General features: G+C 34.6%; 1 long non-coding RNA gene across 1 annotated transcript; it reads right to left on the reverse strand.

The window, feature by feature from the left end:
• Window positions 1–1,039: 1,039 nt before the first annotated feature.
• Window positions 1,040–3,298, reverse strand: LOC115876120. Its single transcript, XR_004049099.1, has 2 exons — window positions 2,106–3,298; window positions 1,040–2,014 (listed from the first exon to the last, which is right to left on the reverse strand). It is a non-coding gene; the product is annotated as an uncharacterized LOC115876120 (long non-coding RNA).
• Window positions 3,299–10,216: the final 6,918 nt, after the last annotated feature.

The raw sequence follows: 10,216 nt of genomic DNA on the forward strand, positions 1-10,216 counted from the left end.
AATTTAAATTCCAGTTAGACAGTCCGGCGCCGAATACGTCCATGGTTGGCAACAATGAATTTAAAAACCGCACCCTCAATTACAAAACTAAAAGTGTAATTGATATCAAATATAAAAGAACTTCTTTAAGTTTTTAGTTTAAATTTTTAATGAAAATTTCGAAAACGAGACATTTTATAAAGAGGCTATTTACCGTTTTGGCCACCGTGTAACGGCTTAACGCTAAATTTCTTCTTGTGATGGACGTTAATTGTCGCTTAGAGCTGTTTTCGGTCAAAATAACGGATAGTTATGAACCGTAAACCAAATATTAAAATAAATTAACAGTACGTATGCTTGCGTACGACCGGAGTTCGTACTGCCGTGAAAGAATTGCCCAGTGAGGCCTAAATGGCCTATACGAGTTCTCTAATAAATGATCGTCTATAAAGTGTAGAACTGACGAATTGAATATTAAACGGGCTATACAGGGTGTCCCAGGAATAAGTGCAGATATTTTAAGAGGTGGTTAGATATGGTCAAAAGAAACATCTTTTCTCTCTAATATTTTTAAAATATATTAAAAGTAAACGAGTTATTTAACTTTGAACATTTAAAAAAATAATGGCAACATTTTGAGAACCGCTGGCGATAACCGGGTATTAAGGCTGGTATTTATAGTTGCATCTCGAGACGCCAAGACGGTCTTGGGCTCTCGAGAGCGGAATCCACAGAATACACGAGCAAACGTCATTTTGGAGATTGCGATTTTCATTTTGGATAGTTTATGTGATCTGTGGATAGTTTCTTAACCTAACTTTTTTAGTAAACAAAATAAATCCCTTGTAAATCCGTTTTGTCTGATTAAACAGTTTTGAATTTTGAATATGTTAGAAGAGTTTGAGGATATTTTGGACCATGTGGAAGAAGAAAATCGTCTTCGAGTTCCAAAAGGTATATACGGGATGCAGGAAATCCAATAGAAATGTTTAGCGAGGGGGATTTATGCCAATATAGGTTTAACAAGGCTACAATTACAGAAACTATTTTACCTCTTATAAATTGAAGACTTGCAAAAACCTACCAATCGTGGTTTACCCATTCTCCCCGTTGTTCAATTACTAATTTGTTTACACTTTTATACGACTTGTAATTTTCAGATGGTAAATGGAGACTTGCGTGGTGTTTGCCAACCTACAATAAGCCAGATAATCAAGAATAATGCAATAATGTGGAAGTATTTCAAAATCGCAAAAATTTTTTTTAGTCTAAATGTTCAGGTCCCAAAAGGGAAATTATGGATATTATAGTTGGATATCCAGGGTCAAGTCATGATAGTGTTATATTCAATCGAAGTAATTTAAGAATGCTAATGGAAAGGCGTGATATTCGTGATTTACTTCTTGGAGACAATGCATATAGATATAGGCCAATTCTATTGACTTCTGTTCTACAGCTAGGTAATCAACAAGAAACCAGGTATAACTTTGCCCATAGAAGAAAGCGAAATGTTGAAAGGCTATTTGGGACTTGGTAAAAACGTCTTCCATTTCTCCGAGGTTTACAAAACAACTGTTGCTATTATTTGTGCAACAGCTGTTCTTCATAATATTGGTTTAAGGGAAAATTTAGATAATTTTGAAGATGCTAATTTACACATTCCAATTATAAATAAAAAGGAAGAGGGTTAGATTTTTGAAGAAATCTTATTCAACATTTTGCAAATTAATGTATTTATTGTATTAATATATGTATATCTAGTAATTATGTAATATGTTAAGTAATGTTCCAAGGTAACTAGTACCTATATAATAATTTTATTTACTTTTCTATTAGTGTTAAGTTAGTGTTTATATATTTACATGTAACATATTTTAAGTAATTTCTTATAGTCTATTATTAGTTATCATAAAAATACTGTTTTTCTATACTTAAATAACATATGATTTCTTAGTAGTTTTACGCTCACTATGACCAGACAGTTAAGTGCTTGTTTTAACTGGTCACACAGAATTTTCCCACTAATACATTAAAACTAAAAAAATTGTCTTTTTATTTTCTTCATCATGAATATTTATATAAATATCATATCACATAATATACAATATTGGATGTATACCGTATACCTATAATTTTCAAGATTTTATTCCTTGGTGTAAATTCTGTATTCTTATTGAGTTGACCACTCTATATAAAGTTGATACTCCATGTTTTATAGTTTTATTTAGAATAATATTTCACAATACACATTCTATGATTATTGCGTTTTTACTGCTTCCTTATTTCTTCTCGTCTAGATGACATTCTTCTCTATTCTTTTTTTTCTAGTCTGCTACGTAAATCAGTGACTGACAATTTTTGCCTTTACTTATAAATTTAATTTATTCTCTGACACTCGTCCAACCTGACTATGTCTTAGTCTCCAAGACTTAATTAACAAAACTAACTTAAAAATTACCTACAACAATAAAAAAAATATTCATTCTAAATTTATGATATTTAAAGATTTTAAAAATTTATGAAACTATTCAAAACTAAATAAACCAAAAGTAGTATTCATTAAACATTAAACATATTCTTCTAAATACTTCTGTTTATGTGTTTTTCTGTGTCATGGGGTAGAACTTGTGTCACTGTAAATAGTCCCTTATATTTAGTAGCACTTTTCATATAGACCATGTCTCCTATCTTTGTGATACCTTTAAATCTATATGTTTATCATAATTTTTTTATACTTCCTTTGTTCCATTTCTATATGTTCTTTGACCTCTTTTCTCAATTTTTCAGGTAATTGAATACTTTTCATTCTCTACCGTCAATAATCTCACTTATCCATCTTCAATCTTCGGAATATATCCATATAATAATTCAGGAGTTTTTTTCGCCAGTGGATTTATTCACAGATGTATTTATAGCTCTTTCTATATTCTTAATATATGTATCCCATTTGTTGTTATCATCTGCACAAGCTGAAGGCAGTATCATTGGAATAATAATGCTGTTCAACCATTTATGGTTGCATCATACAAATTCACCCAAATGTTCTGCTATTAAAATGGACACCCTCTTGATAATCTGGCTTATTGTAGGTTGGCTAATACCAAGCATGTCTCCATTTAATATCTGAAAACTACAAGTCGTATAAAACCGTAAACAAATTAGTAATTGAATAACGGGGAGAATGGGTAAACCACGATTGGTAGGTTTTTGCAAGTCTTCAATTTATAAGAGGTAAAATAGTTTCTGTAATTGTAGCCTTGTTAAACCTATATCGGCATAAATCCCCCCTCGCTAAACATTTCTATTGGATTTCCTGCATCCCGTAATATCTTTTTGGAACTCGAAGCCGATTTTCTTCTTCCACATGGTCCAAAATATCCTCAAACTCTTCTAACATATTCAAAACTGTTTAATCAGACAAAACGGATTTACAAGGGATTTATTTTGTTTACTAAAAAAGTTAGGTTAAGAAAGAGGTGGTTAGATATGGTCAAAAGAAACATCTTTTTCTCTCTATTATTTTTAAAATAAATTAAAAGTAAACGAGTTATTTAACTTTGAACATTTAAAAAATAATGGCAACATTTTGAGAACCGCTGGCTATAAATACGGGCCTAAGAGTTTTCACGAGGTTTTTCAGCTTATTCGACGTCCTGTGTTGCCAAATAGTCAAAAGAAGTATTCTGAAATCCCTGGCACCTGGAATGAGTTGTTGTGTGTCGTTCGTATACGGTTTATTTGTCTGATTTTATCGATGTTCCGAATGGTGAATTCGGATAAACATGTTGGTATTTTCTTTTATGTGATATCAGTATGAATAATGAATAATATGGTGAATTATTTTATTAAATTTAGTTCTAAATAAAGTTATTTTTCGGTATAACCATGATTTTCGTAAATCTCATGCATAAGAATAATTTTACCCAGCTTGGTTCTCATTGAAAGGGTTAAGTACTAACAAATTTAGGTAGGGACAAACAAAATATTTAAAAGAATGTTTTTTTTTATTGAAACTTCTTCGTACTATAGCAATGTTAAGAGTTATATTTTAAGAGTTAAAAATAAATATAAAAATGTGATATGCCTAAAAATAATTAATGTGGTTTGTCTCTAGAATTGTAAAATATACACTGATATGATTAGAATTAATACTCGTAATTTTTTGTGTACAAATTTAAAATTACAGTGAATACAAATAACAAGTATGTTAAATATGGATGTAGGGGGTGGCAACACTGCAAGGTTACGATACACTGTAAAGAAATCTCAAAGGAATAAACACAAGTGGCACTAAATTTTTTTTTAAATTTCCAGGAAAATGTCAAGAAAAATAGACTTTTTTTGAAAAAAAAACTCCATAGGCGTCTTTTTTGGACTAAAATCGAGGGGTGTCTCACTATTGGAATTACCTGTACATTTTCTTGGCAGTCGCTGGCAGTCATTGGCAGTCTTACGGCAGTCGCCTATAATAATTACATGGCAGTCATAGGCAGTCTCAGAACACTCCACTAACTGGACCAGAACCGTTCTGCTTTCCAAGTGGTAACCAACTCAAGGCGGAACTCAAGAACTTGGAAGATTCCATCCGCAACCTGGAATGGAAATCTTGCAACGGTCTAAGACACTCGAAGAAGTTTCTGAGGGCTTATGATCAAGAAAAATCACAGATCTTCCTGGGTTTAAGTAAGAACAATCTTCGGATTGTCACGGGGTTTTTAACAGGACACTGTCTCCTCAATGAATACCTCAGTAGATTGAAACTAAGAAGAAACGGCGAATGCAGATTCTGTGGGGAAGATGGGGAAACACCAGTACACCTCATCACTGAGTGCGCCGAGACGACAACCATTCGTGCCATGAATTTTGGTACGATTGATATTGGAGATGGAGAACTACCCTCTATAAAACCGTCCCAGATACTGGCTTTTGTCAAAGCCCTGGGACTGTATGATGAGTTGTGACTCAAGAAAGGGGGACACAATGGATCTGTAAGGTCGCAGTGATTAACCCCCCTCCCACTCATTCTAATTCTAATTCTAATTCTAGGCAGTCTTCTTCGCAGTCATTTGCAGTCGCTTGGTATTAAAACGATATGTTGGCAGTACATGTACATTTTTTACCCAAGTGAGACACCCCTCGACTAAAATATACTGCCATTTAAAAATCTGCTTTTATTTCTGGGACACCCTGTATATAGCGGCTATATGACATTCTTAAATAATATAATTCAATAATTAAAGTATTCTTAAAGTTAATCCTCAATTGCTAGAAGCATAAATTAGAGGAGATATACAGGGTGAATCAAGCTTAACTTGAGTTATAAATCCTCCCCTTTCTTTAGTTATAACTAATCATACAGTCTCAGGGCTTTGACGAAAATCAGTATTTGAGACGGTTTTACAGACGATAGTTCTCCATCTCCGATATCTATCGTACCAATGTTTATGACACGAATGGCATTTTCCCCACAGAATCTGCATTCGCTATGTTCATTGGCAAGGAGACAGTGTCCTGTTAGAAACCCTGTGACAATCCGAAGATTGTTCTTAGTTAAATCAAGGAAAATCTTTGATTTTTCTCCATCGTTAGTCCTGAGAAACTTCTTCGAGTGGTCTTCCAGGTTTTTGAGTTCTTTAAGTTTCCACTTGCAAAGCAGAACCGTTCCGGTCCAGTTAGTGGTGTGTTCGCTCCTTAGGTACATCGTTTGCATTTTCATTACCTTGGTGTGCTGTCACCCAGAGTAAGAGGACTTGCCTAATTTGTTCAGTTTCTCTTTGATCAACATCGAATTGAAGGTTACCGAGTTGATCGCTCTTAAGGTTACTTGACTGTTGGATGGATAACATGGGTATTCTGCACAGTTCCTATCTAAGATAAGTTGTAGGCATCTTTAGACAGCGCAGATATCTGCCTGAAGGATGCTGGTGTAGGTGCCCATTGATTGCTATCCTCTATTATAGCTGTATTATTTTTTCTTGCATTTGTATATACCTAAATATTAGTAGGTATGGTTTTCATTTTCAGTTCTGCTATAGATAGTATAAATACTACCTACCAATTATTTTTTAAAAGTTGCTCTACTCTGAGTACTTTACTCTGAGTACCCTAATATAAAAATTCTCTTAAAAGTATTTACATACTATAAAACCGCATTCGACTCTCTCAACAGCCTGACAACATTCACTCGTGATCGCAGCACGTGTTCCCAACGTTACGTGACCGTTTTTGTCCCCGGTAATCGGTCTTGTAGTAGTACCTTTGGTAATACTTAGCCATCAGCGTCGGCGTGCCGGCGTCTTCTTCTTCTTCGCGAAGAGCCTCGGGTCATGACTACCGCCGAGAAGAATGTCCGTCAAGTAGCGCGAGGTCTCGGCCACGCTAATCTATCGATCTGCCTATTTGTTTACCGTCTTCTGTGCGGTGTAGTAGTAGACTTATAGTGGGGTATGGGAGCTGTGTTATAACGATATCGCGAGATTATTATTATTATATAGGTTGTTCGTATGAACAACTTCTTAGTAACTAGCTTTAGGATGACGACATCCGTAACCTGGAATGGGAATCTCTCAAGTCTAAGGCTAAATGATCGGTGATTTAAGTATGAACAATCTTCGGATCGTCACAGGGTCTTTAACAGAACTTTGTCTTCTCAACGAACGCCTCAGTAGATCGAAGCTAAGAAACAACGGCGAATGCAGATTATGTGGGCAAAATGGGAAATGTAGAATGTTTAGGAGGGGAGTTAATTAACCTTGTGTTCCCCTTTCTTGAGTTATAACTGGTTATAACTTATCATGCAGTCTCAGGGCTTTGACAAAAGCCAGTATCTGAGACGGCTCTCCATCCTCGACATCCTCGACATCAGCCGTACCAAAATAAATGGCACAAACGGTCGTCGTCTCGGCGCACTCAGTGATAACCTGTTCTGGTGTTTCCCCATTTTCCCCACAGAATCTGCATTCGCCGTTGTTCCTCAGCTTTAAGCTTTAGCCTACTGAGGTGTTCGTTGAGGAGACAGTGTTAGAAATCCCTTGACAATCCGAAGATTGTTTTTACTTAAATCATGGAAAATATTTGATTTTTCTAGGTCGTAAATACTGAGGAACTTTTTCGAGTGTCTTAGACCATCGGAGGACTCCCAGTCCAGGTCACGGATGGAGTCTTCCAGGTTCTTCAGTCCCGCTTTTAGTTGGTTTACGCTTGGAAAACAGAACAGTTCTGGTGAAATTAGTGGAGTGCAAATGGAGCGCCTTTTCTAGCTAGATCATTTGCTTTTTCATTGCCTTCTATCCCTTGATGAGCGGGTACCCAGAGTAGGAGGACTTTATTTTCTTTGCCTAATTTGTTCAACTTCTCTAGGCATTCTTTGACCAACTTCGAATTGATAGTTACTGAGTTTAGTGCTGCTTGACTAACGGATAAGATGGCTATTTCCTGTTTTCGATAGTTCCTATCTAAAGCCGGGTCTTCACCAAAGTAACATATGTCGACGACATTGTCATCAACTTTTGTTACTATTTTCATAAATATTGTAGAGAAATGTAGATCGTACCTACCAAAAAAATATTGTTGCTCGACTTCATTTTACGACTAAAGAGCGAAGGTTTATTTAGTGTTTATCAACATGTGGAACGACGAGGATGTAATTATAATCTAAGCTTCATTCCTTATTATTTCTGTTCTTATACCAAGTATGCTTAATGTCCAAAAGTTCGGGGTGGGTTAGGTTAGGTTTTTTAGGTTAGTTGATAGTTTTCAATCAGATTTCTTGGTTTATCATTGCTCCACTCCATACCAAATTTATTTTTAGCAATAGAATCAAAAACAAACTTCTAGCCTTGTGAACTACACGAGTACAAAGGGCAAAATATACCCGATAAAGTTACTGATAGGAGTTGATTCGGTGGAGACGCCTTTCGACATGTTTGTAAACATTGTCGTCGACACGATTTTTCTATGATGTACCGCTCATCAAGCGAAACATGAAACAAAGTCGGCGACTTAAATCTGCCACATAAAATGTCGACGACTTTACGGCTTAAGATAAATTGTACGTATCTTTCGATAGCGTAGTAAGCGTAGATTTCTGCCTGAAGGATGCTGGGGTATAAGTGCTTATTGATTCGGAGTATTTAGTTTTCGGCCTAAATAGTCCTGTCCCTGCTTTGGTTTTAGAAAATGGGGAAACACCAGAACACCTCATCATATTGAGTATGCCGAGACGCAACCGTTCGTGCTTGACGGATAAACTTTGATATGACTGATATCGAAGATGGAGAAGTAACCTCTGTTGCTTTTGTCCAAGCCCTGAGACTGTATGATGAGATATAACTCAAGAAAAAGAGACACAATAGATCTTTAAAGTCACGGTGATTAATTTCCTCCTCCCATACAATCCACGTTCTAATACACATATCATCGTTTATAACGTTCTTCGCTGTCTTCTGATTTCAGTCTCGATTGGTTTCTGTCCGTCCAGAGGTTTTCGTCTATTCCTCTTGTTCTGATGTTCAAATCTATTCTTGCTATCCAAATCGGTCTAGGTCTCACTCTCTTTCTTTTAACTTGTAGTGTTCAACTGTTAATTGCCAATGTTAATATATACTAATAAGTATATAAAATCCTTAAGTGACTGACTCACTGATTAATGATCCTACTCAAACCACTCAACGTAAGAAGCTCAATTCTGGCATACAGGTTGATTCTAGGGTGTAGAGATTCGATAAGAAGGGATTTTTCGAAATTCCAGTTCCTTCCGAAAAAACGCCAAACCAAACACGTATATTTTATTTTGTTTTTTAAAAATGTATACAGGGTGTTTAGAAATGTCTGGTCATTGATTAATCACGATATTGCTTAAAGCGCTTGACGTACAAAGCTGATTTTTGGAAAACGGATGGACTTTAGGGTGTAGAGTTTCGATAAGAAGGGATTTTTCGAAACTCGAACTCTAAGGGGGTGAAACCTTTGGGTGAAACCACCCCTCAAATATTAGAATATTCTTCATTTAAAAACCGGTGACTTTTTCGGAAAAACTCTTAAACACGTATATTTTATTTTGTTTTTTTTACATATTTTAAGATTTTTTAAAAATGTTTACAGAGTGTTTTATAAAATATGACCATTCAGTAATCACGATTCTGCTTAAACTGCTTGACGTTTAAAGCTGATTTTTGGCAAACGGATTGACTGTGGAGTGTAGAGGGTCGATAACGATGGGTTTCTCGAATCTCAAATTCCAAGAGGGTGAAAACGCCCCTCAAATATTACAATATTTGTTATTTAAAAAACGGTTAGTCTTTCGGGAAAACGCTTGGACAAGCATAATTTATTTGTTTTTTACATATTTTGAAATTTTTTAAAAAATCATACAAAAAGTTGGGCAATTTCTTAACCACGATTCTGCTTAAACTGCTTGACGTAAAAAGCTTATTTTTGGCAAACGGATTTTTTGAAAGTCAAATTCCAACGAGATGAAACTACCCCTCAAATATTACCAAGTTATATAATAATATCGCCATATTGTTTTTTCTCGTGCTGACATAAATGTGAGAAAATTTTATCCAGTTTGTATGTTAATGGAAATTCTTGCTTTGCTTTATCATCACCATTACAAATGATTAATTCGACGCGAACGAAGTCGCTGGTACACGCTAGTTTTATATAAAAATGATCCCATTAGTATTTAAAAATCTTAATTAGATAATTATTTTTATTTACAAAAGTTATGAAGATATAAAAACTATAAGTATGTACAGTGTATACATACCTTAATAACTTTTAACTAAATTTAAATAATTCATTAACAAAACAATGCAACTATGCCTGAACGATACTAAAATTAATTACGATGTTTTTTTCTTTGTAGTCAGCATTGTTTTATCGTCTGTTCAATTAAGTGACTTGGATCTGGAATTTATTCTCGGAATAAAAATAATATTATTTTATATTTTTACAATAAATAATCAAACGCGCATTTATATAGGGAATAATTAGAATATTAGAATATAAATTTTAATAGAGTTATCCGTTATTTACAATATCTCCACTATTAAATTAATAACTATGTATATGGACAATACATTTCCAGAGGCAAAGAATTCAGAGACTCTGAAATTTTTGTAAAATTTTATGTTTAATAATTTTCCTATCTTTTTTTCTTTTATTTTAATCTACTTTCAAAATAAACTTTATGGTTGGTCTACACTCTAAGAAGAACTGTAAATTTTAAAGACGT

This window comes from Sitophilus oryzae, unplaced genomic scaffold (assembly GCF_002938485.1).
Source record: "Sitophilus oryzae breed Bouriz unplaced genomic scaffold, Soryzae_2.0 scaffold_1398_pilon_pilon, whole genome shotgun sequence".
Classification (NCBI taxonomy): Eukaryota; Metazoa; Arthropoda; class Insecta; order Coleoptera; family Curculionidae; genus Sitophilus; species Sitophilus oryzae.